Below are 27,363 nucleotides of genomic sequence, written 5' to 3'. Positions count from 1 at the left end.
TCGCTTTCCCACTCCATCCTTCATATCCCGCCGTCCTTTATCCTCCGCGCGTGGCGCATGGCCGACAACCTGCATAGGCCCCAAAAAGAAGACTCGCTAAGAGGAATATCGCCTCTCCGAGTCATCCCTTGCATCGTCGACACGCGTATTCACCACTCGGCTCGGAATTTGCGACAATGATTAACATGCCTCGCGTCAAAGTGGCCGAAAAGAAAGCCAAATGGAAAAACGCTCTAGCCCTAACTAGGGCAACCGAGATAGGGGGCTAGCCCCTATATAGGGCTGTGTAGGGTTATATAGGGTTAGATAGGGCTAAATAGGGCTATATTGGGCTGTATAGGGCTGTATAGGGCTGTATAGGGCTGTATAGGGCTATATAGGGCTGTATAGGGCTGTATAGGGCTATACAGGACGATCTCATATCCACGATCAAGATTTTTCCCAGTTAAGGGCAAATTGAGATCCCGTTAGGATTTAATTTGACAATTCAAGACAATCAAGACAATTAATACTTGTCCCCCAGCTCCTAGGTAGGGTTTGCCCCGAAATGATAGTACTTTAACATAACTTTTGTAGATTCTTTCCTTTATTGCGAGAAGTTAGGGTGTCCTTGCAAGAGTTTACTTGGAAATATCTGACGTTCGAATGTGAGCCCCGATATTGGAAGGTCGATATCCTAGCTAGGTCCCAGCTAAAACCCTTAAAGATATTATATGGAGGCTATAAGGAAGGTCTTGAAAGCCATGAAATTCAAATTTCAAGATAATTCGTTTATACCTATTTTCAAAGAATTTTGTATATGGGGAATTTTGCGAGTTTCAGGACCTATCTTGGGGTCTCACCTTATTCATGGGATATAATTTCAAAGAAATATGTACACCCAATTCGGAGATAAGTTTCATGAACGATTGACCCCTAAGATGTCTTTCACGTCCCCTTAATAGGTACCGAAATAGCATGTCTGTTCTCAAGGGTTAAATCGCGTTAAGCCTAAGTCAAGCCAGGCGAGTAATTTCCCAATGGTGGCGAATGAAGAGGCGAAAACCGAATGCCGAGGGAGAAGAAGGAGAAGCAGGGGACAGAGTGGAGAAAAGAGAGAAGCCGTGCACTCGGGCACTCGGCGCAGGGAGTTCGTTTGCATAAACGTCCCATTTAACTTGCACGTAATGTACTTACTATTTACAGTTTATAGTGGCAGAAATTAACTTGTTCCCCGGAGCCCAAGTGTTTGCGTCCACGGCACCAAAATAGCGGGTCCATTCTTAAGGGTTGAGGCCCGGCTCCACAGCTCGAGTTAACCGAAGCTTAACTGGTTTACAGCCGGTTTAAACCTGCCGCAAGCCAGTTGAACTCCGATTAATTCGTGCCTAAATCGCGCAAAGCTACCCCAGGCGAATAGTTTCCCAAAATGGCGGCGAATAACAAGTGAAAATGTAGGGCCGACGAGGGTTTTCGAGGGAAAAACAGTCAAGCAAAAAGAAAAGACACGCACTAAGGCATTCGCTGTTAAGTACTCCCCCCATAAACGCCCCGTTTAACTTACCCGCAGTTTCCTTATTGCGTATCCTTCATAACGAGAAAAAAAAGATAGAGTCGTCCTCTGAGTCGACGCGTCTTTGTCCATGGCACTAAAAGGGCCCTTTCATCCCTAAGGGTTAAATCGCACAAAGTAACCCTAAGCGAGTAATTTCCGAAAATGGCGGCGAACGATCAGTGAAAACTTAGGGCCGACGAGGGACTCATAGGAAAAAAAAAAAGTCATGCACCAAGGCATTCGTTGTTAAGTACTCCCCCCATAAACGCCCGGTTTAACTTACCCGCAGTTTCCTTATTGCGTATCCTTCATAACGAGAAAGAAAAAAATAGAGTCGTCCTCTGAGTCGACGCGTCTTTGTCCATGGCACTAAAAGGACCCTTTCATCCCTAAGGGTTAAATCGCGCAAAGTTACCCTAGGCGAGTAATTTCCAAAAATGGCGGCGAATTACCAGTGGAAACCCTAGGGCCGACGAGGATCCTGTAGGAAAAAGAAGGAAAAAAAAACTGAAGAAAAAGAAAAGAGAGAGAGAGAGGCCACGCACCAAGGCATTCGGTGTTGGGAGTTCGTTTCCATAAACGACCCATTCCGGGTGGGGAGAGGGGCTCGTAGGGAAGAGGCCGTGACAGAGCGCGTCGCTCGACAAAGAGGGACGCCATCTTCTGGCAACAAGTAACAGCAGGCGGAGCCGTAGGGCCCGGTGGGAGCACAATGGGCCCCTCGGGGCCCGACAATTATACAAGCAGGTAGAGCCCTTCGGCTCTCTATGGGGCCCCATTGTGCCTCCACGGCCACGCTAACTCGAAAAACCTCTTAGTTACGCGTTATTCTTCCTCTCTTTCTCTCCCCCGTAGACGTCCACCCCGGCATCATCTCCCTCCGGTCCTTCCCCACCGAGGAACTCTAAGTGTTCCAACCTGGCCAGGAATCCCGCATCCAAGTGTCCCCGTTTTTAGGGCCCCCTGTTATCTTTGGGGTAGTTTAGGCCCCGAGACTCTTCGTACAGCGGGAGACATCGATGCCCTCCCATCCTGCACAGGCGATGTCGTACCTACAGGGGAGGCACATCCATGTTCGCCATTCTACACGTGGAAACGTGATAAGGAGACGAAGAAGAAGGACGACCGATGACGCGTTGCTTGCGGATACCTAACGAGCTCAAAGTGTCCAATTCGTGGCGCCTTAGTTTCCCACGGTTATGCCGCGTAATTAACCAATTAATTATGACCGCCCAACGTAAGTGGGTTAATTGCACGTGTCAGCGAGGATTACGTCTCCACGTGCGGTTGCGAAGGACGAGGGGGGGGCATTGTTTAGTGCCGATTTTGGCCCTATCGCGACACTTCTCCCCCTATATTCGGGTTGCTTCGACGAAGAGGTTGCGACATATTCTAAATAATTTCTTTCTAAATAACTATATTTGGGCGCATGATGCACGATCCCTCGGGAAAGTGTGAATTTAACAATTTTAAACGACTCTTTTCATAAGTGAAACTTACGTAAGGGAAGCGTAAGAGTTGAAAACGCTTTTTTCTTTTCTTTTTTTTTTATACAGTTAATTAGTGTTTATATTCTTCTGTACCCTGTTGAAAAAGTTATTCATACAATTTTTGTTGGAAGTATTATTCAGACACGGTATACACTAATTTCGTAACATTACCAAACAACATTTATAACATACATTATAAATTTAACACACAAGTGTACAGATTTTTCTGCAAAGTATCGCAGAATTCTGACATGATTTTAGAGAATCACAAATTCATATTTAAATTTATCATAAATGTATTTCACCTTTAAGTCATGAAATGTATTATTTCACCCCAGCATTTTGTACTAGAGGTGTACGAATTTCATGAATACTTTTAATAGGGTACGTAAACGTATTCGTTATTTTTTTCGTTTTAATATCCCGCTTATCTTTGCGTGTTGGTATGATAACGCCTACAGCGAGGAATACCGAATTCCGTGGAATATCGATTAAGAATAATTAATTTTGATTCTCTTTAACTTACAAGTTTCATACCCAACGTGGCGGCGCGGCGTTGATTCATCTTTTTTTTAATTTTTTTTCAAAGGTAAATCATTATCATTTTGACACGATTAACCTTTTTGTTATCAGGACCGTGTACCTGTCCTTCGTGTTATGGGCAAGTCTTGACGTAGTGCGACGTTTGAATCTTGTCGGACTCGTTTCGAAACCGCAGGGAGAAGGCGATAACGGATGGCCTTCGAAGTCGAAAAGAATCACTCGAGAAAGGGGAGAGAAGTCGAGATAAATCCGGAAAAGAGACGAGGACCACCCGCGAGTCCAATTTAAGGCTACATGGAGGTTTCAAGTGCACGTCACAACGTTTTTTCCTTCCCCTCGGATGTTCATTTTGGATTTTGATTTCGATTAACGTGTCGATATTTTCCTTTTCTTCATTTATCCGTTTTTTTTCCTTCTTTTTTTTCCTTTTAACTGGTCGAGCGTTCAGCTGTTCGCTCTCCCCCAAACGGCCTCGTATAATTTATCTCATTCTTCCTTTTGGAACGATGCCTCCCTCCTCTCTCTCTCTCTCTCCCCGAGATTATCCGACGAAAGAGACGAGAGTTCAAGGGCGGATTCCTCTAATGAGAAGCCAAAACGTGAAGGCTCTTTCCGAAAGAGACCTTCTTTCTTTTTCCATTTCCTATTTTTATCCTCTTTTAGATAGGAATAGCCCGGAAAATGGGACTCTTCCGGCACGGTAAAATCGCCTCGTTGGTCGTATTAATATTGACAAAAGTGTAATAATATAATACAAATGTACTAATGATTTGGCGCGAAGCTCTACCGAAGTTCCTGAATTTCTGAGATTATCCGGTGAACGAGACGAATTTAAGAGAGAACTCTTGTACGAGATGAAATATGATGATCTTTCCGAAAGAGACCTCGTTTCTCTTTCTATTTTCTATTTTTTCTTCTTTTCTATTAAAATAACCCGGAAATGAGATTATTCAAGAGGAAAGAATTTCCTCATTAGAAGGTTAAATGATATCGGTGGGCAAGTAATAATTCAATTAATTAGCAAGGGTGAATTCCTCCATGGGCAGTCAAAAGCTGAATTTTCTTTTTCAAAAAGGTCTTGTCTCTGCATTTATCACCCCTTTTCAACATAACTAACCAGGGAAAAATGCGACTATTCAGTGCCGAAAGAATAGCCCTCATTAGGCAATTAATTAGTAACAATACGTGTTACTAGCTACGCTTTCATAACACCTTAAGGGTGAATTTCTCCATGGGAAGCCAAAAGCTGAATTTTCCTTTTCAAAAAGGTCTTGTCTCTGCATTTATCACCACCTTTTCACCATAACTAACCGGGGAAAAATGCGACTATTCAGTGCCGAAAGAATAGCCCTCATTAGCCGTTTCAATAACATCAGTGGTCGCGTAATGATACAATTCTTGATATGCACTGGATTACCATTCTCAAGGGTCGCGCGGTCAAAAATGTTGAATATTTATTAACAACTTAATTCCGTCGACAAAGAGAAAAATATTGGCCCTTCGAACTTGCGAAGTCACCTACTTAAAATGCGTCTAAAGTGGGGCTTAGCAATTCGAGCTCAACATTGTGTCACGGCCGAGTAAATCACTATATTTACCGCGTAATGGTCTATGATAAATTGCGGACATATCGTGGGTGTCACGTCACGGTTCGTTCCTTTTTTTTCTTTTTTCCCCCCACGGGGGAAACGCGGCAAACAAAAGGCACACTCATGGTTCCATATAGCATATAAAAGTGGAGGAGACACGTGAGGGTGTCCATAGGAGGTTAGACAGGGAGTACCTTGTCTGTATATTTTGCCGAAAACTCTTACCACCAAACCGTGCAATATACCGTAACATTTTGTCGTAGGACGTAAAAACAAATAAATTTTCCATTGGAGAAAAAAAAATAAACAAATTGAAACTCTCACGTCGAACACGGAGAAGCTTGGAGGAGGTTAAATCAGGGATCTTCTTTAACCCTTTTAGTGCCGAACGACATATCATCGTTTTACAAGCGTTAACGACTTCGGCCGGCATTAATAGCGTTCAACTTTTCCGGAAGTTTGCACCACGCAAGTGTACAACATATCGTGTCATTTCGACGTGAACCTTAAAATAAATAAATTCTTCCTTGAAAACCCAAAAAGAAGTTATTCCTTCTTTTCCTTTTCACCCAACAACAATCAACCCTCCGTAACGTTTAATCACATCTTGTGTCATTCCAAAAAAGAAAAAAAAGAAAAAGAAAAAGGAAACCGAAATGTATATGGCGCGCAACTCATCCAAGTTTCTTACAGCACGGTACATAACGCCGATAGGTTCATTTAGCGACATTCTCCTCGAAAAATTCGGGTTAACGAGACATAACTCGAGTAAACGAAAACCTCACGGCCGAACATGGACGTCAAACAAAGGGCTCGTCAGCCTCGACAAAACCCTCGGTAACGTCCAATAAGACCAAAGTGGGCCTTCGATAACTCAAACTCGCGTTGTACCGCGCCCGCGGTAAATCACTGTATTTATCGCATAATGGCCCGTGATAAATTGCAGGCGCGGGCTTTATTTATTCTTTTTCTTCCTCCGGTTTCCCGGTTAAGCGGGAGGCAAAAGGCAACTCACGATCAACAAAGCCTTACGTCTCCCTCCTGAGAGTGACGTGCCCCGTCGAGTTTCGCCGTGCAATCACGACTCGAGTTCGCGGAAACGCGACTCGAGTTAATTATATATTCATCGGATACATCGACAATGACAAATGGCACTCGTAGCACGCGTCCCGATCGAAGAGGCCCGACTCATTCCCCCCACGCAGGACCAATTTATACCCAAGTAAATGTACTTGTCGCGACGCTCTCCCGTCCAACGTTTGATGACTCGGGAATAACTCGAGTCACGGTCAACCGATTCGAAACGAAACCCCACCGAGACGCAACGTGACGAGTCGGATTCGAGTCGGTCGAGCTCTTTTCACTGATTGCACCTCGCGCCAAGTCCCGTTTCTTATCACTTTCCAGCGGAGCATAAATCGACTGGTCGAGACTGCATCTGCTAAATCAAGTTTCCGGTTTTATTATCGATCTTTCTAAAGAATCTCCATCTTGAGGTTTTTCTTTTTTTTTTTTTTTTATTCTTGAGGGAATCTGCAAGAGCGATAGATGGAACTAGCTGGGACAAGAACCTATCGATGTAGAGTGTCAATGGGAGTGCCACATTTTGATAGGGCCTTATGCACTTGGGTCAGAATGTACAACGTATGTTGGCAAAATATAGATAACGCTTAAAAAAGAGTATTACAAAATCTTAACAGGGTTGGGCAACCCACGTTAGCCTAGTACAGGAAGAATCGTACAAAATTTAGTATGACATTTAGTTCTCCGGCCAAGAGGTAACGTTAAGAGGCCCTAGCTAGGGCCTAAATAAGAAACAATTATTGTGATTAATTAAATTAATTCCTAATAGGACTCTAGCTTTGCGTTAACCGGGAAAAATTGTTTCTGATGTATGACCAGGACCAAAATGGGTCCCATTTTGGCTAGGGCTAGGAATTCTACGCGAAAACCCTAGCTAGGGCATGAAAACTAGGGATCCCTAGATGGTTTTCCACGTCAGTACAAATCTCTAGGCCGGATAAAAATTTCACTTGTGCCCCATCCATAATGTCCAGAGGCCATGGTTCTCGATAAATCTCAACGACTAATCTTCCAATTTGTCCCTTAATATTTATAGGTCCAAAGTGGGTCCCATCTTGGCTAGGGCAAGGAATTCTACGCGAAAACCCTAGCTAGGGCATGAAAACTAGGGATCCCTAGATGGTTTTCCACATCAGTACAAATCTCTAGGCCAGATAAAAATTTCACTTGTGCCCCATCCATAATGTCCAGAGGCCACAGTTCTCGATAAATCTCAACGACTAATCTTCCAATTTGTCCCTTAATATTTTAACGACGGGCCAAGTCATGAATAACTCATCCGATTGTAATCGTTCGAATTTAATCCGCCGGCAGGCCGTGGCGAGGCCGTAGCGCGGAAATGAGATTTAAACCGATCACGGAGTTATTTCCGCTTAATGCATTTCGGAGCACGAGTTTCTCTTGTTATGACTCTTGTCGAGTCAACGAGAACGAGTCGACTGGTCGACGGCCGTCCCATCTCTCGTTTTCACGCGGACGTTATCACTGATCCATCCGACCGACGATTCCCGATAAACCCCCAAGCTGGACCCTCCATTTTGTCCCTTAATATTTTAACGACTCGAGTCATGAATAACGCATTCGATGACTCGAGAGCTGCTCCTCGTTCGCGTCCTACGCGGGCACATAATTTCAACCGTCCCGCATTTATTTCTCTTCCATTCGATGAATTTTCCAAGGTAAACCTCCAATTTTTCTCCCTTATTGTCCCCCCTCCCCGAGGGTCGTGAATAATTCATCCGATTTTAATTCGTGCCGGGAGGGCTTAAGAACCCACGTGGACGCAGTTTCTACTCCCGTGTGAACCAATTTCTTTCTTTTTTTTTCTTTCTTTTTTTTTCCCCCGGGAGGAACAAACTTTCCATTTCGTTTCTCACGCATTCTCGACCGATTCAATTCCTCCAAGTCCAATGGCTCGAATTATCCCACACTGATGACATCGGTGACTATAAGTCGGACGTGACTCGATTGCGCCCAATGGAACTTTCCGAGATATTCAGACTATTCAGAGGACCCACAGTAGGCTAGAAATCCGAAAATCCTGGCCAAAAATCGAGAAAGGTAGAAAGTTTGTCAAACTATGACGAATTTAAGGTTTTTTGGGATCGCTGATTTCAAGTTTGTACTTTAAATTAAAAAAACAAAATGACGGTCTGAAAGTAACCATTTACGATAAAAGCTACTTTTAAAAATCCAAATTCCTATTATATAAAAATATAAAAAATCCAATATTCATATTTTCTGTAAATAAGATTTCAATTTAATACTCTCCTCGAAAGAGAAACAAAATGGCGGACCGACAGCAACCGCATGTAACCATTTTTTTCGCGATTAAAGGCACTTATTATGATCAAAATTAGAGCATTAATATTCTCTGCTTATATGATTGCAACTTAATCTCCTTAGCAAAAAAAGAAAACATTTTTTTTTCAAGTAGCTACATACTTAGATTCGAATAAGATTATTTATATTTTTCATTAATAAGATTTTAGTCTAACGAAATACTGCCTGGAAAATATCGTTTGTAATTTTTCGTCATTTCATTCCATCTTATTTTCTTGATAACGGCCATTAATTATTTATTTGATGCAAGAATTTCATTTTTCCGCTCAATACACCGGGCCGCTATATTGAGCGAAAACTCAACTCAGAGCCTCGGTCTCGGTGGTTACCTCGACCGAAGGTTACGGCCGACTAGAGTGTATTTCCCGAGGCTCGCCCGAGCAACCCACTTCCTTCTCTGGGGTAGTGCGGCCGGTAAGACAGATGCCAGGGTAACCGACCAGATCCAACCGATACAAAGGGAAACCGGTTCCCTCAGGCCCCTCCCCCCCCTAATTTCCCCCTGGGAAAAATCCCAGCGTGACTACCCCACATCAGGAAAAGCCGTCCGCTGGTCTTTCGGGCCTCCGAGAATCCCGCTCGGGGGAAAAAAAAAAGAAAAAAATCCGACTCCACAAATCACCTCGAAGAACGAGCTATATCGAGCCATTCCGAAAGTTTCGTCATATCCCGGCGAGCTCTATAAGCCAAGAAAAACGACCGAACTTTCGGAATGACCCAGTATCGGTTTGCTCCATAAGTTAGACGATATTTTCTCTGCCAGTGACCAATCGCAGTCGACGTCGTATAAATCGAGAGAGAGAAGAAAAAAAAAAGAGAACCCTTTTCTTGCGAAGAATCTCCTTCGCAGACAATTGCTTGCTCAACCTTGAGAGTAGGAGACCCAATTTCTTTTACAAACTTATTCTTCTCTCTTCTCACTTCCTCGGAATTCTTCGCTAAAAGTGACTCCTTTTTAAGCGTGAAAGTACTCGAAGAAAAAAAAAAAAAGAAAAAGATGAAAAATCCATTTTTTAATTTTTTCAATTTTTCTACACAGAGAAAACGTTAGTACGCACACTTTGGAACCTGTTGCCGGAGAGTTTCGCGTCTCCGGGGGGTAAAATGGGGAGAAAAAAAGAAAAGAAAAAGGGCGAAACAAAACGCTCGACCGCGACGCGAGCTTTTTCTGCGAGGAGCGCGGAATCATCCCGCGATTGCGACCGTCTCCTTCCCTTGTCTGCCTATCGGCCATCTCGCTCCGTCTAGAGCCCAGACGATTGTTGTTCTACCCTACTATCTGAAATGAGAATCGTAATCGAGCGGTTCATCGGCAGAAAGATGCAATTCCGGCCCTTTTTACCTGGAACCCGGGAAAATACGCGATCCGGCAGAAATCCGCGGATTCGGTTCCCTTCCCTTCTGCCTCGACGAATTCATTTTCCGCCGCGGCGCTTATTCCGATTTTTTTTTCGGAAAAAAAAAATATAACTACGCAAAGTGGCCAACCTGCCGAAAATCTATTGAAAGGTATCTAAACGGAGGCTAGGTGGGGAAATTGGCCAACTTTTCGCGAATTTTCGAGAAGTATATTAAGTGTGATGTAAAAGTGGCGTCGAAGAGGTTTCCTTTATAAAACTTTTCTCTCAATTTGGTTTACCGAATAGTTTGAAGCTTTACGACGTGAATAGGGAGACTATAAGGAAGGTCCTGAAACTCAGGAAATTTCAATTCCTTTCAAATTTGTTCATAGGTATTTTAAAAATAGTAATGATAAAAAATGAAATTTCGCGAGTTTCTGGACCTACCTTAGGGTCTCCATATTCCCGTTTTAAAGTATGAAACGATTTGAGACACCCAGTTTGTGGAAAAGTTTTATGAACGATAGCTTTCGGATGCCGCATTCACACCCCCCTAACCCCGTGAACGCGGAACCTCGTGGACATATGGGCGAAATTCGTCTAACCGTGCAGGCAATATTGGACCAAACGTCGGCCGCCTTTAGGCGTTCTTAGTAGCCAAAGGGTTAAAGGGAACCGCCTGGGGAAAATGGTCAATTGTTTCGACATTTTCCGAAAGACATCCAAACCAGTGGACAAAATAGTCAACTTTTCGACATTTCTCGAAGAACATCTTCGGGCCTACTTTCCAAAAATCTTTCGAAAGGCATCTGAATGACGGCCGATCGAGTAAAATTGCCAATTCCCCAAGAAGATATCTCAACGAATGGGCGACATGGCTAATTTTGGTAAATCCTTCGAAAAAAATATACGAACTGAAAGCCGTCCGGGCAAAATGGCAAACTTTTCGAAATCTCGAATAATAGTCGATCGAAGGCCGTCCGGGCAAAATGGCGAAATTTTCAGAGATTTTACGAGGCGGGCTCGCAAATCCCGTAAACTGGGGAGAGAGAGAGGTCATCCCGGCAAAATTGTGCCTATGAAAAATAAATATCTTCACTCGGTAATAATGAACTTACAGTTATTCATTACAGCGTTATATGCAGCTCGACAAATGTTTACAGAATTGCTTATACTCTTTTATCTCCTAGATTTTGGGTTCTGTTCTTCGGTTTAGAGAAATTATTAGCGAATCGGAACGGAAATGTTTCTTGCTTAGTAAACGACTCGCACGCATATAATTAATATTTATGTGTTTCCGTTTTTCAAACGTAAAAAATATTTCCACTTTATCCCGAACGGCTGTAACACTTTCTACAAAAAAATGAAACAAGAAAAAGCAAGAAATCTCATAGCCTAAGCCACTGATTTAATACGAGTTATTCAAGAAAATTGGAAAACTCCGATATATCGGATGTTTCGAATATTCGAATGAGGTGAAATCTCCATCAGATTTTTTACACGAAGGGTGTAAAAAGAAACGCGCCGAAAACATCCTATTGGACAATTCCATTTAGCAAAACTCGTATCCATATCGTATATTATGCCAAATACTGGAATATGATGAAATATTTCGAAGGGGTATTTTAAAAGTTCCGGCAAGCCGGCCGGCGGAGCGCCGTCGCCGCGAGGTGGCGCCGCCCGGCGGCGAGTCTTGGAATCTGGCGCTGGAAACTCGCTCGCTCCCTCTCACTCCCTCTCAACGCGAGCCATACCTCCTTCTCTCTCCCCGATGCTGGAAATTCGCGTCGAGGAAAAACAAGACGGCGGCTCCGCCGGCGTGGTTTCTCTAGTTCGATTCCCCACACCTCCCGCGCCTTTTCCCGTCGCCTACTCGTTTAGACATCGTTCTACCCTCCCCTCCCGCACTTTCTCACTCACGAGTTAACCTCACACAAATCGGAGAAAGCAAAAAAAAGCACGGGGAAGCTCACTTACCGGCGCGGCGAGGCAGGTCGACAGGATGAAATCCAGGGTAGGTTAGGTTCCTCGAGGAAGCCGTCGAGTCTCGTGGTGTAGGGGAAAATGCGCCAGAGCCTAACCTCACTTTTCTCCACAGAGCCGAATGTAGTATCCGAGGACAACTAGCACTGGTCACGAGTCACTGAAGTAATCCAAGTGGTGGACACGCGCGTGTACTGCGACCGGGAGCGCCGCGGGCGAGCACGGGTCGGCGCGCGAACGAGGTTAGGGCGTCTCGTGGCGGGCTCGTGGCGTGGCGGCGACGTGGCGGGAGGGCGCGCGCTCCTCGTGGCGGTCGGCGCGGGAATGACGGAGCTCCGCGCTCGACGCGCCGCCGCCCGGTGGTGGGGGAAGCCGTCAAGGTGGGGGCGGCACGCCGCGGCCTCCGGGTGGGGGTAGCTGGGACTACGAGTGGGGGGCGGCACGCCGCCCGCCGAGGAAAAACGACTATCGATACTTAATCGATTGTGTTACGTGTCCGTGCTCTCCATTGTCGAAACTACGAGAGCTCGGAAATGAGACGTCCGGCTAACTTCACGCCGCGACCTGATTTCCACCGACTCCGTGCTGGATTCCGTCCCTCATTTACTTCCACTCCTAGACATAGAATTTATAAAAATGGAGATATGCAACGCTGATGATTAACTTAGGTTAGGTTCCTTCAGTCCCTATACCTTTCCGGAAGCTTCCCGTACGGAAGCGTAGAATGCATCATAATAATCTGTTTAAAGAGAAATTCCTCAAAATAAAGGACTTTACCCATTAAAAGAGAAACTTCGCACGTTTATTTAAGGTCCACGTTGTCTCCTAAATTTCAGGTATTAAAAGATTTGTAACGTATGCCAGCGTACTTCTTGAAAGGAAGATCTCTTAGATCTCTCAAAATCTTTAACGATATACAGCAGCACTTTGTCGAGAGAGGTAGCTTGAGGTTAATAAAACTTATCGTTTAAAGGAAGAAATATTTCATCGAGTGTATGTCTTTTTTCTACCGTTCAGCCTATTTAAACTTCGCGTATCGAGAGACTGATATTCTAGGAAAATGTAAGAGAGAAGGTACCTCCTTTAGAACGTATTCACGTAATATGGCAATGTCCTCTCCATTTTTCGCGTCGTTTCTAGAAGCTCGACGATCCTTTCCGATTTTCAGAGGACGCCAGCGCGAGGACGCCATCTTGGAATTTCTTGAACGCCGGAAAGACGTCACAGCCGTGCTTCGGCTTATCGTCTCGCTAGTTTTCGAAGGTTCAGAGGTTAGGAAGTGAGGCCGAGATTCCGTTCGGGTGCACATCGCCGGATTTTAATGGGTGCAGCTGTTCGGCCGAGGTGCCGCTTTAAAATAACGAGAGATTTATCTCCGTTTAACGCGACGGCGGGTGAGTATGACGCCGAAACGATGCTTTCCAGTTGGCTCGTTTGTTGGAATAAATGCATATCGGTGCAACTGAGTCCGAAGTCCCGAGTTAATATATATATCTGGATTAATTTTAGAGCCAAGATACCGGCCGAAGATACAATGTATTTCTGGTATGCCTCATCGTACCATCCCAAGGTCCTCCGAGATCTCAATTTGCGGGTGAGGACGATACGCCGCGCTGAGGAATTTTAAAACAGACAGAGAAGACGATTCCCCAGGTATTTCTGGAATTTCTCTCTTTCCATTGTCCTGCAACTTCCAAGGTATCCTTCCACGTATATACTGATTAAAATTCATGGAAATTTACGTACAGTTTTGCCTATCTCATAACTGAAGGTTCACGTGGATAAATGTAAAATGGAATAATTACAAATTAGGGAGGTTATAAATGCACGTAATATTGTGCCGAGGAATTTTAGAACGTCCAGAGAAGACGATTCCCCAGGTATTTCTGGAATTTCTCTCTTTCCATTGTCCTGCAACTTCCAAGATATCTTTCCTTTCTTTCTTTATACTGATTAAGATTCATGGAAATTTACATACAGTTTTATGTACCTCATAACTTAAGATTCACGTGGATAAATGTAAAATGGAATAATTACAAATTAGGGAGTTTATAAATGCACGTAACATTGTGCCGAGGAATTTTAGAATGGATAGAGAAGACTATTCCCCAAGTATTTCTGGAATTTCTTGCTTTCCATTGTCCTGCAACTTCCAAGATATCTTTCCACGTATATACTGATTAAGATTCATGGAAATTTACATACAGTTTTATGTACCTCATAACTTAACATTCACGTGGATAAATGTAAAATGGAATAATTTCAAATTAGGGAGTTTATAAATGCACATAACATTGTGCCGAGGAATTTTAGAATGGATAGAGAAGACTATTCCCCAACTATTTTTGGAATTTCTCGCATTCCATTGTCCTGCAACTTCCAAGGTATCCTTCCACATATATACTGATTAAAATTCATGAAAATTTACCTACAGTTTTACGTACCTCATAACTTAAGATTCACGTGGAAAAATGTACAATGGAATAATTACAAATTAGGGAGTTTATAAATGCATGTAACATTGTACATTCACAGATTATTCAGATTAGGGTATTTCTACTTGAATTAGATGTAACTTTACGTTATAGTTATCCTTTTACTTGTGCACTGATAAAAATCAATGGAATCTCAAAGGACATGTCTCGTAAACAAAGCTTCCCCGATACTGTAGGTCTGATAGTTTTTACAAAATTAATTCCTAAAAATTACTTAAGAGGCAAGCTTCTAGACGGTAATACCCCCTTAAGCTGCGTTTCCGTTTCGACGATCGGGACCTTTTTGAGAAAAGGTCCATCGACTCTCGCTCGCCTTTTATTCCGGCCTTTTAAACGCGTCCGAAGTCTCTTAAAAGTCTTTCTGGATGCATGGTCAATGGCGAACAGTGGTCGGCTTGTTCTCGACTCGTCCGTGAACAACCCGAGCTCACGTTGTACAGGATGTTTTCGTGACGTCACGCCCTGTTTGGACTTCTCCTCACGTGCCACATGAATGAACTCATTCTCGCCTATAGGGAAACATCGAGTAATATCCCGAGTTCCCGGTAGCGACTGTTAGCCAATGCCAGAGCCATTCCTACAGTTCCTGGGACTAAACTAGGGACCCCCCTCGATGTGCCGACTTGGCTTTAGGTCCTTTCCTCATAATTAAATATTAAGTTGGTACCGATGTGCCGACTCGGCTTTAGGTCCTTTCCTCATAATTAAATATTAGGTGAGTGCCGATTTGTTAGGTCCTTTCCTCATAATTAAATATTAGGTGAGTGCCGATTTGCCGACTTGGCTTTAGTTTCTTTCGTCATAATTAAATATTAAGTTGGTACCGATGTGCCGACTTGGCTTTAGATCCTTTCCTCATAATTAAATATTAGGTGAGTGCCGATTTGGCTTTAGTTTCTTTCGTCATAATTGAATATTAAGTTGGTACCGATGTGCCGATTTAGTTTTAATTCCTTTCCTCAAAATTAAATATTAGATTAGCGCCGGTGTGCCGATTTAGCTTTCGTTATTTTCCTTGTAATTAAAAACGAGGTTGGTGTCGATGTGTTAACTTGGCATAAAGTAATTTCTTCAAAATTAAGTATAAGGTTAGCGTAGTTAACGTGTATTAGTTAATTTTTTATTTCTTTTATTTTAATAAAGATACTCCATGACTTCAAAATGAGTTTAGTAAAAACGCTGCCTCAAAGTTGAGTTATTGAGAAAATGAAAAGTCCGGAAGAAGTCTAGCGGAGAAGTCCAATGATTTGGAATGCACTCGTAAGAATAATTACTGAGCTAACGTCAGAGTCCGAGGCCGACATGCTTATTACCACAAAATGAATAAAACGTCGCAACGTTAAAAACAGGGATCTCTCATTTACTTCGCGGACTTTCTTTTAAGCCTCCTTGTAACGAGGCATTGCTTGTAAGTCAAGACAATAAATGATTAAAATGAAGTTTCATGTATAATACAGCGTATGATCGCGTTTTTTAAATTGGGATCGTGAGGAAAACAACCTTATTTTTTTTTTCTTTGCCGGTAATTGTTATTTAACATTCATCCTTGTGTCTTAGTGTTGTTACAATTTGCGTCTGCGTTTTCGTTAATGTCAGTTATCTCAATTAATTAGTGATGTTTAATGCAAAATAAGAAAAGGTATCATTTCCCACGCGCGCGATGGCAATGTATTAATTTTTTTATTAACTTACTATGTTTGCCTTTACCTCGACTGCAGACGCGAGGACGGACAATTGTAATTACGTAGCGTTGAGAGGGTAATGAATATAGCTCCCTGTTTTATTATTAATAATGTTTTATTATTAAAAAAAGATAATCGCAAGCGAGTGAAAAAAAATTAATCCCGAAGTAGAGAGCGTGACGAATAACGCAGTAGTTGCAGAATACTCGAAGCAATGTGCGCAAAGAGTGTCTATTTATTTTCCGAATTATTTCTTGCCCGATAATGAAGAAATTCTGTACATATCGCTGATACGACATGGACGAGTATAAGAGTTATGCATTTTTTTTCGGGATCTAAAACGATCGCCTTTCAGTGGCGTTAGGACAATAATGAATATGGCTCTGTGTCCTACTATTAATAATGCAATCGTGATGTACTTATCGCGGTTGAGTGGCACAAACAGTGATAAACGTTCGCAAGGATAAAAAAATAATCACAGAGAGAGAGAGAGAGAGAGAGAGAGAGAGAGAAGGCGAATAATTAACGACATAGTTGCAAAATATTCGAGGCAAAACACACGGAGAGGGTATTAATTCGTTGTTTTATCGAATTCCTTCATTTGCGATTAAAAAGCGGACGTTCGTTCGTTAATCGCACTTTTCTTTCGACAATACTTGCGGGCGGTGGGGAATAATTCAATTAAAAAAGCATTCAATATTCAGCAAGCAAGCCTTTTCTTTTTTTCCCCCCAAGAGGGGCTCGGTAAACATTTCCGATGAATAACAGCAATAAGACACTTCCTCGGAACTCGAAATAATCTCCAGTCAATACTGCCAAGGCCGCATTGAATGTCAATCATTACTCACCTATTATTAATACAATCGCGATGGAATTGTCATCGGGAAAGAATGCAGGCGAACCGCAATAGCGAGAGCCTGACTAATTGTTGTAACAATTCCGTTGCAGAATTAATGTTGAAAGTGAAAACTACATCCGTTAGCACAGCTCACGTGAATTTTTAGGTAACTACGGAGTCGTGAAATGAACGTTAAGAAAATAAGGAGTGTCGATTTACTCGGCGAGTTTACTTCTACAAAGCCTTGTAAACATTTCCGATAAATGTTAATAACGGAGCGCCTCTTCGCAACTCGAAATAACATCGATTATTACTGCAAACGCGATGAAGTTGTCATCTGGAAAGAATGTAAACGAATTGCAACAGCGGGAGTTCGACTAATTGTTATAACAATGCCGTTGCAAAACGCTACAATTAAAATACGTTATAAAGCCGAGATTTCGTTCTGAAACTGCTAAGGCCTGATTTTAATTAACGAAAGTGTCGTTAAAGAAAAAAAAAGCGAATCGAGAAAATATATATACTTACTCTACGAGTATTTCTTTCTTTTTTTGACAACACGTTATGAAAATTTCCGATAAATGTTAATAATAAAGCGCTTCCTTGGAGCTGAAAATAATCTCCAGTCGATACTGTCAAGGCCGCAGTGAGAAATTACATAAACAGTGTCAAAAGCAATACACTTTACGCATTTAGAAAAAAGAGCCAGCCGCAATTTACAGTATTGATTAAGTAAAGCGAGATTTGCCACTTACTCAACGTTCATTTACGTTGCGAGATATTCGTTTTTTTTTTCCTTTTTTCATGGGAAATAATGATAATGCTCGTACTCGGAATCTGAAATAATCTCCATTCAACGAGTTCCAAGGCCGTGGTGAACGTAAATCACTGCTCACCTATTAACGATAGCATGATAGAATTATCAGGAAAGTAACGCAACGTTAACGTCGACATGTCGTAAAAGTAAGAAGAAATAAAGAGTGAGAGAGAGAGGGCGAGAGCAAAGAAACGATTGCAAAATGAATGGCGAAAGAGAAGTGCATCCGATCGATCAGCTGAAATTACGGTAGCGTTAATATCAAAAGTTGTAAGTCGGAGGTATATTTATTAACGTCATAAATAACTCGATCCACGACAGGAGGGACTGCGTAAAATTGTTTCGTTGTCATAAACAGTAATAATGGAGTTCCCGGGAACCCAAAATAATAATTTCCATGCAATACTCTGAAGGCCGAATGTAAATCACTGCTCATCTATTAATCATGCAATAGTGATGGATTATTCTCGTAAATAACGCAAACAATGTACAGTACACAATTGAATCGTGAGAAAGAAAAAAGGACAAGGAAAAAGAATAACTGTGGAAGGCACTACTTAACAACGCCGTTAGGCAACCGTTCGTGAAAACACATTAGAGGGGCATTTGTTATTTAATTAAATTGCAAATTATTCGTCCGTAGATAAGACGTGGCGGAGGAAAAACTGGCAGTGCTTCCTGGCGATAATGTATTTCTTAGGAATCCAAAATAATTTCCATTGAATATCGCCAAGGCCGCTTCGGATGTAAATCACGGCTCACCTATTAATAACACAATCGCGGTGGAGTAACGCAAACGACGTTAACGGCGATACCATGGAGGAATAAAAAAGAATCGAGGGAAAGTGCGTGACTAGTGACAATGGGATTGCGAAATCAATGCAAAATGGTAATATACCCTGGACGAGTGCTCGTTTGCTCGTTTTCTTTTCGTTGGCTAAAGGTATTCCTCGGGAATCTCAATAACCTCGATGAAAAGAACACGAGAAGGTGTAAATCACAAGGGATGTGTGTCCACTTCGTAAATGTTCTTTCTATTGGGTTGGGTTGGGTTAGGTTAGTTTAGGTTAGGTTAGGTTAGTTTAGGTTAGGACGGCTGTGCAACGATGTGTGCCTCTCGGCAATAAATAATAATAATGCACTTCCGCGGAATCCAAAATGTCTATTCAGCACTGCCAAGGCCACCGTCGACGCAAATTGCCACATAGTAGTTAATAATAAAAAAAACCTTACTCAAGTTATACGATCGACCTTCGGCCAACGTCCAGGGCCACTTAAGAGTCGCGTGTCATTACTGTGAGCCTTTGCAATTGCCGAGTAAGTAATGCGTGAACACTCCTTGGATCTCTGATCTCTTGTCTTTGGATTTTAAGTAACAGATTGTGGAATCGCGCGACGTATTTTTTTTTTTGTACAAAAAGTCTACAAATGCAGTGGTTAAGACCTAGCTAGGGCGTCGATCCATCGATGTAGGGCCTGTATTGAAGTGCCACGTTTTTTTATGTATGAGGTTGACTCCGTTAAAAAAGATATTATAATCTCATATTTATGAGACAATGATATCATATTTTAGAAAAATGCTGTTTCGGATGAAAGACCAAGTTTTAACTGGGGCCTAGCTTCTGATAGGGCTGGAGACTCTGAGCCTGAAAGCCCTAGGCTTCCTAGGAAGGGCCTGATAAATCAAGGCTCGATAAATCAAGAGAAGTCCTGACAACACGTGATATGGAAAATCAGGGTCAGTGCATGCCCCGTGATATGCGATAAACCGGAACTGATAACGCTTCGCTGCGTCTTTCCTACCGATTCCATATCGAAAACTCATTGCCGAATGTCGCTTCTTTTCGAGATTCCTTTCTCACGGCGTCTTCTATGGGGCCCAAGTCGGAAATGGTCCCCGAGGACGCCATTAGTCATGGTTCCGGGATTAGGTCCCTTTTAAAGTGCACAAAAACTGTAATCCCTCCCGACCGGAAAAATCTTTCCTTAAGTAGGGTCCGAATTCGAAATCATGGGCTTAGAATATACAGAGCCTGCAAATCCAATCATTCCTTCGATATTCTCGTCAAAAGGGAAGAAAGGAAACTCAGAGGGGCCATGCTTTCCTTCTCTCTCGCCCTCTTTATATTAGATACGTTACGGCCATATTGCGCTGTGCACCTGTTTCACGAAAAATGAGAGAAAAAGCGCTAGAAAGCGGCCTCTTTCTTGTTTCTTTTTCAGCCATGAGGTCTTCAAAGTTGAATCAGTGCGCGGGTTAAATGTAAACTCGGTTACGTGAGCTGGTACTTCCTTGTCAATTATCATTCGAGTGATTGACAAGTTAGCGGCTACATTAGCAATGGATGTAACTATCAAGAAGGCCTTGTCAGGAAGAGCCGTCGATAAGTGGTTTCTGTATATTTACATTTCTCTATTTTTGGGGGATGACTAAAAATGGATCGCAACTATTTTGACAATCCTGAACGGGAATCGCAAACTCGAGCGCGGCTTTGCAAATGAATTAATGCCCTCGGGATATTTAATTAATTGATTTAACGATGCCATTACGTTGGGCCGATAGCAAAGCGCAATAGTAAAGTCCTATTAAAATTCTTGGTGCACCGGGCGCGATAAATCGAAAGGAATGCTATCTTGCCGCGGATTGCATAAAAATAAATCAAAAGCGCTCGGGGAAATATTGCTAATTAAAGGAATGACTTATCTGCAGGGCGATAAATACACCCGCGCCACTGTGTAAATTAAACGATACGAGCTGCCTACATAATTTACGTAATGAATCCGTTTAGCTTCGGATGCTGCGAGAGGGCATCGAGATCCCTCCTCTCCGGACCAGATAAAAAAGAATTCATTTCACGTAGATTCGAGAACACGACCAAATCGTCCGTAATACGTGTACTAAATCTGCTAGGACAATATTCAGGACCTAGCTAGGGTGCCAAGATACAAAGGAAGGGACTTGGTTCGAGCTTTTCTAGGTGGAGCTTAGTTGGATTTTTCTAATTGAGGGAAAGCATAGATACAATTGTCTAGGATGGTAAATTAAATCCTAAGTACCTCTTAGCATGGTTTCGGACGGAGGAACAAATCCTAAACAGGACTTATCTGGGCTAGGGCTAAGAAGTCCTGACATAGGAGCCCTAGGTAGGGTTTAGTTGCTATCTAAGATTTCCCAGTCAGTTTTCCACGTTTAGCTTCGGATGCTGCGAGAGGGCATCGAGATCCCTCCTCTCCGGGCCAGATAAAAAAGAATTCATTTCACGTAGATTCGAGAACACGACCAAATCTTCCGTAATATGTGTACTAAATCTGCTAGGGCAATATTCAGGACCTAGCTAGGGTGCCAAGATACTAAGGAAGGGACTTGGTTCGAGCTTTTCTAGATGGAGCTTAGTTGGATTTTTCTAATTGAGGGAAAGCATAGACACAATTGTCTAGGATGGTAAATTAAATCCTAAGTACCTCTTCCTAAACAGGACTTATCTGGGCTAGGGCTAAGAAGTCCTGACATAGGAGCCCTAGGTAGGGTTTAGTTGCTATCTGAGATTTCCCAGTCAGTTTTCCACGTGGGAAAGGAGTACTTGGACGCCAAATAGGCGTCTCTCTGTACCTGCAGCCCATATAATTAATTAGACGATTAAATAACAGAATTGCACAATCCCTCTAACGAGAGGATCAGTTAGTGAGTACTCGTTGAGATGGCTCAGTGCCGAGATTACGAATGGGAGGCTACGTGTAACCCACTTCGGGATATTTAGCGAAAGTATTCCGTGGAACGGCTAGCAGGGTGCTTTAGATTTGCCTGATTTTTATTTTCCCCGGAATGTTGACAGAATCGTAACATGCATAATGGTGCATAATCGAGAAAGGGTATTTCTCCTCGGTTTAAACGGTAATACGCATCGACTCGGCGAAGGCAAAATTGCGCGAACATCTGCGGAATATCTCTCTCGATGGACAAAGAGAGCTAATTGAACGAATAAATTAGCCCGGACTCGGTTAAAATATAAAACGCTTTCAGGGGAAAATTAAATAATGCGAGCCCCTGTGTGTTCCTGGTTTACACAAACAGTCCATTTAGCAGCGAGAATACGCCAAAGCAAAGTGAAACGAAATAACTCATATATTCCACCGGCATTAAATTAAATTACATTAATCCGCGGAATAATTCTCCCCCTATCCCTCTCTTCCTCTCGTTTTCCCTCTTTCTCTCCCACGCGAAATAACGAATAATACATCCCAGATTTTCCCGGGATAAAGTTTTCCCTCCGCGTGATCGCATTACCACGAAGGTAGAGTGGAGCCCATTGCGTTTTCTCCGCTCGCCGGAATGGCGATAACCCAATTGGACAATAGAGACGCCGTAAAATGTTTCGACGAACAATTCGAGGGATATCAATTATCCCTTTCGGCCGAAACAACGAAACTGGTAACCCAAGCAAAGTGAAATCCGCGGAGAAACTTGATCGTTGCTGGTAAAAACAAATTCTTCTAACTGATGTACCACTTGAAACAGCGCGCCACGTTATCGACGTTTATATCTGTATCGATAGCTATGTCGTTCTACGTGAAAAATCGTAAGGAATGACATACTCTATTTGTAAAGAGGTCGAAGAAAAATTCAAGAAATCCCGTGTATTCCTGATTTTTCATACTTTACCTACCATAGAGCCATCTTTTGCATTTAGCGCTAATTAAATTTTGCCTCCAAGAGTTCGTGTACAAAATGTTTCTTTTTTTTTTTCTTTTTTTCATTTTAGAACAAAAGTTTTCAAGGCACTTTATCGCCTCCAAATGCGAGTTTCTCGATTATTCTTCGCTCCTCATATCAGAGCCTTCACGAATCGTATAATGATCGAAAGGTGGGAGCGCAACAGCCGAAAAGTTATTATTTTACGTAAATATACAAGCCTTGAAAATGTCCGAACACCCCTTGGGTGTTCCCGGTTCACTTGGTAAAGTTTCGAACGCTTCGGTGAAAGACCCCCTAAAAAATATGTCATATTCGAATCGGCTGATTTGAATCGGATTTTGCATTTGTCTTAAACACTGGGAGGAGATCCGCGCATGCGTCGTTGCATCGATAAACGGACGTTTCCTCCGTTTTTTCAGAATTCTCAGGCAGTTCCAAGATGGCGGACTCCCGGCATCAAGGGGGGTCGTTAGACGGGGGGAGGCAAAGGGACAAGAAAGGGTATTACAAGAACTACAACAACACCGTGGTCCACCACTCCCCGTTGGACAGTAATGATAGTGTTCCCCTCAATGGCGGTCTCGGGGGTGGGGGCGGGGGCGGGGGCATATGTGGCTATCGGCGGACCTTATACTTAGGTTATTATCTCCGGGGCGAGCAGGGGGGCACGAGAGCCCCCGTGTCGATTATTTCTTCTTTCCCGTTATTATGATCTTTTAATACGATCGCGTATCTACGCCCGCCACTTTTAACGGCATGCAAATTATCTCTCATTAGGGAGGCCCGTTTCGGAATACGCGATAAAACACTGTACTAGAATGGGGAGAGGGAGGAATCACCTGAAATCTTTCGCGGGTGCATTATCGAGATTGCGAGCTCGCGGGGTAAGATACCTCACTTCAGGGGACAGGAACCCGTGAAGGAAATCTGTGAGGGTGGTAGGTGGGCCCTAGATAGGGTTCTGACTTACCGATATAGGGCCTGCATTAGAATGTTTCACTTGTAGGGTTTAGCTTGATGCATCCTATATTGGGTTCGGATGTAACGATGAAGGGCCTGCATTGGGATGTCTCAGTTGTAGGATTTAGGTAGATGGGCCCTAGCTAGGGTTCTGACTTACCGATATAGGGCCTGCATTAGAATGTTTCACTTGTAGGGTTTAGCTTGATGCATCCTATCTAGGGTTCGGATGTAACGATGAAGGGCCTAGGATGTCTCACTTATAGGATTTGGGTAGGTGGGTCCTAGCTAGGGTTTCGACCTACCAGGACCTACATTAAAATGTCATACTTTTCTGTGTAAGGTCTAGCTAGGACGTCCTAAATTGGCTCAATGAAGCAAGAATATCAGACATGATTAGATGTAGACAAATAGATTTGTTATTAATAAGCCCAAGAGCGCAGCTCCAGATTAACAAAGCAGAAGTGCAAAATCTTATTCCAAGTAATGATAATATGTTATCGTAGTAAAAGTATACGTTAATGAGTAATTAAAATTTAAGTAAGTTCTAACTAGGTGTTAATGGAGAAGGCCTGGAAAAAAACTGTCTTGTACGGGGAATTAAATCTTAATTAGGTTTTAACTTGGCGTTAACCAGGAAAAAGGCTTTCCTTAGATAGGGCTGGGAATCCCTAGGGTGGAAACCCTAGGGTTTGGATACTTTCTGGGATATCCTAATCGGTTCGCCAGATTTCGGGGGGAAGTGACTCTGGACGGCCTTGCTTCGAAAGTCGGCATATTAGTTTTTTTTTTTTTTTTGTTGTCGATAATTGTACGATTTAATATGAGATTATTTTGCGTACATGAAACTAGTTGTAGGTACACTGTAATACGCCTACGCATTCGTCGAGTGCCAATTAAAGTTTGCGATACGTCTCGCACCCGTGGACGGCGCCTCGATGACGGCGAATGTTTAACATAAAGTTTCCTAAGAAATTCTCGCCGTCTTGTTGTTTGCACCTCGAGTCCATTGGATAAGAGTTATGATAATAATCGGCGACATTATGCAGCCGGCACGTTTATTAATTCCGGGCCATTTGTTAAACGTTAACGTCCATCGCGAGGCGTCCTTGGGCGACTGCAAAACCCGACTGCACTTGATATCGCTTATCACGATAGTCGGTCGGGTGTTGGCGCGGGCAACAAGCCGAGTCGTTCGGTGTTGGGGCCCTTGAGGCATTCAATGACAACGACCTCCCATTTATTTTAATTCGGCGCCATTAAAGGCGGATGCTCACGCACCGTGCGTTGCTTCGAGGCGGCCTTTATCGGGGAGAATTGAGTTATTAGTGCTCGTGATAAGGAAGCGCTGGAAGTGGGACGGCACTTTTTCGTGGTTCTACGATGCGAAAGAATCGGGGAAACAAAAAATAAATATGAAGTAAATAAAAAAGATTAATAGAAAAAAGTGACTGGGTCCTAGCTAGGACCTTAACGTTATGGGCTCCTAGCCCTAGCCAAGATAAACCCTGGTTAAGGCTACTCTCAAGTAAATTTTTCTTGGTTAGCGCCAAACGGAGACCTAGATTCAACACCAGCATCCAAAAGAAATTTATCTAGGCCTTCCATGTCACTGTTAAACATTTAATTATGCATTAGAGTTGTCATGGCCGATCCTTCGCCTATCTTCCTAACTTTGGATGTCCTAGTTAGGGTTTAGACAAAAACGGCTGATCTTCCAATGCGAGCCCTACATTAGTAGGTCGGTAACCCTAGCTAGGGCCCTAGCTAGGGCCCCTCCAGACTTTCCACGTGGGAAGAAACGTCGTTTCCTGATAATTAGCCAAATGACAAGGTGCCATGCATAGAAAGGTGCGCCGAAGAAGTCGTCCCGCTCCCCGGGAAAGAGAGAACCTGGGGCTGATTTGATGGCGGAACAAATACGCGATAAAAGTCGACACTATAAAAGTTTTAACTGCCGGCTGTTAAAAGTTAAAACGTCAGAAGCACGGAGGCTGCTCGCGCCGCGATCGGCGGAATTTAAAGCGGGTCCCTGCGAACGACGGCCAGGACGATTTATCATGCGAGGACTCGGGAAAACATTATGCACTCCTTTCCCTCCCCTTTTTTCTAGTTTCTCCCTTTTTGTTGCCCCGTGTGTAACATCGAATCGCCGCGCGAACTACGGAGACGCGGAAAAGTGCCATCCACCGCTCGGGATGTAGGCCATTTTCGGGAAATACTGCCTTTTCGCCGGGTTTAACGACGTTGTCGTTGCTTTTATTGCCGCTACACGATGCAACAGGGCTTAACAAATTGCATGGCCGCGTCAACGGGTTTCGCGATCGGTTTAAGGTGATGTGAAACCCTCTAGAGAGAATTAATCAAATCCGTTCTCCGCGAAAAGGAACTCTTCTAGCCGATATACTATTCGAAACAGCACGGCGATGTTATATTTAATTTATTATATTTTATTTTATTTTATGGATATTTAATGTTAACGACGTTTATATGTAAATCGACAGCTAGGCCGGACTATGTTGAGACTTGAACGGAATGACGTACTTTTAGTATGTCGTTTCGGTGGAATCATTATAGAGAGATCGAAGTAGAGAAGTATCGAAGAGAGATTGAAATAATCGACAAAAAAAAATAATTGCAACAATTAGCAATGAGAACGTTAAATTTTTAAATTCAAGTCTTGAAAGTGTCAGGACTTTCTTGAGGTCTTTAATATTTATGCGGTAATGTTTCTGACAGTTTAGTGGAATATCTTACGGGAAAAAAAAAAAAGTCGAAATTCGAATTGAATAGCTCGAGGCGGATTTCAATTCGCTTTAACGAGCGCCAAAGGACCCTCGGCACTTTTTAATATGGATAGTCCACTTTTCGCGGATTATCGACACGTAATCGGGGAAATTATTATGATCAGTCGGATTTATTAGCGACGAAAGCGCGAAAGGAAAGTCGTAAGCAGCTGGCTGCAGCTTGTATACGATGCACTTGCTGCAGTTGCAGACGCAGTCGGGCCTCTAACGCACTTTCCTTTTATTCCCGGGAAACTTTCCTCGTGCTTTCATCTGATTCAGATGCTGACTGAGGAGAGTTTTAGTATTCACGTCGAATGTAGAAAAGGAAGACGCAACTAGACCGTTTTAAAAGGGGGATAAATAAATGCCTAACGACGCATTCATTGCAGATTTCTTGGCGGCTCCGGCGTCGAGCTAGTCAGCCGCCATTATGTCATTCTTTTTGAATAATAATTAATAAGGCTTTGCACTTATATCCGTGTGTACATGTGTTTGGCGCGAACCTCTACCTCGAGTTTCTTGATGACTTTCCTACGTGCCAACGAGATAGACTAATGACGATCGCGTTATGCCGGTTTATTAACAGGCTTCGACGATGGAAATTGAACATGGAGAACGCCTCGAGGGAAGTCACTATTTGTATTTGAACAAGTGTCATTGCAATACGTGGCCGCCATTCCTCGGGTTGCGAAAGAAGGCCTCGGTCGCAAGTACAGCGTATGTACGGTATGTAGTGTACATTGCCGGACAAGAATGCCTTCCCTGACGATCTTGTGCCGTCAATGTACTCTGAGAAGGTGTTCATACTTCCTATCCCATGTGGATAATTATTTTAACCGGCAATTAGGACCCAGCTTGGATGGTCAATTTAGGGCCTACCTTGGGATGTCATCCTTTTCAATATAGGGTCTTGTTTGGATCTCCTAATTTGGCTCAATTAAATTAAATCCTAAATAGGTCTTAATTTCGCATTCACCAGGAAACATTGTCTTGACTGCAAGACCGTGATCTAGATAAGGTCGGTCCTAACATACTCCTCCTTAAAAATATTGTAAAAAATTCGTCGTGTTTTTTATTACATGTTTATAAATGAAAGAATATAACTTAGATATATGTTTGTAAATGATTAAAAGTAAATAATGCCATCGAGATTGTCGACAAAAAATTTTAGATGTCTTCGAATG

General features: G+C 42.9%; 1 protein-coding gene across 3 annotated transcripts in view; it reads right to left on the bottom strand.

Moving 5' to 3' along the window:
• LOC105702310 (TOX high mobility group box family member 4) overlaps positions 1 to 27,363 on the bottom strand; it is a 197,879-nt gene that overhangs the window by 65,442 nt on the left and 105,074 nt on the right. The window contains exon 1 of one of the 3 annotated variants that reach the window (XM_012429790.1): positions 11,900 to 12,218. The exons of the other annotated variants lie outside the window; for them this stretch is intronic. The gene's annotated coding sequence lies outside the window, so the exon portion shown is untranslated. Of the gene's footprint in view, positions 1 to 11,899; positions 12,219 to 27,363 lie in introns of those variants that run through there. 3 annotated transcript variants of the gene reach the window in all.

Source organism: Orussus abietinus, unplaced genomic scaffold (assembly GCF_000612105.2).
Source record: "Orussus abietinus isolate OABI.00-Male unplaced genomic scaffold, Oabi_2.0 scaffold108, whole genome shotgun sequence".
Taxonomy (NCBI): domain Eukaryota; kingdom Metazoa; phylum Arthropoda; class Insecta; order Hymenoptera; family Orussidae; genus Orussus; species Orussus abietinus.
The sequence above is the reverse complement of the archived record's forward strand: the minus strand, read 5'-3'. Positions and strand labels throughout refer to the sequence as shown.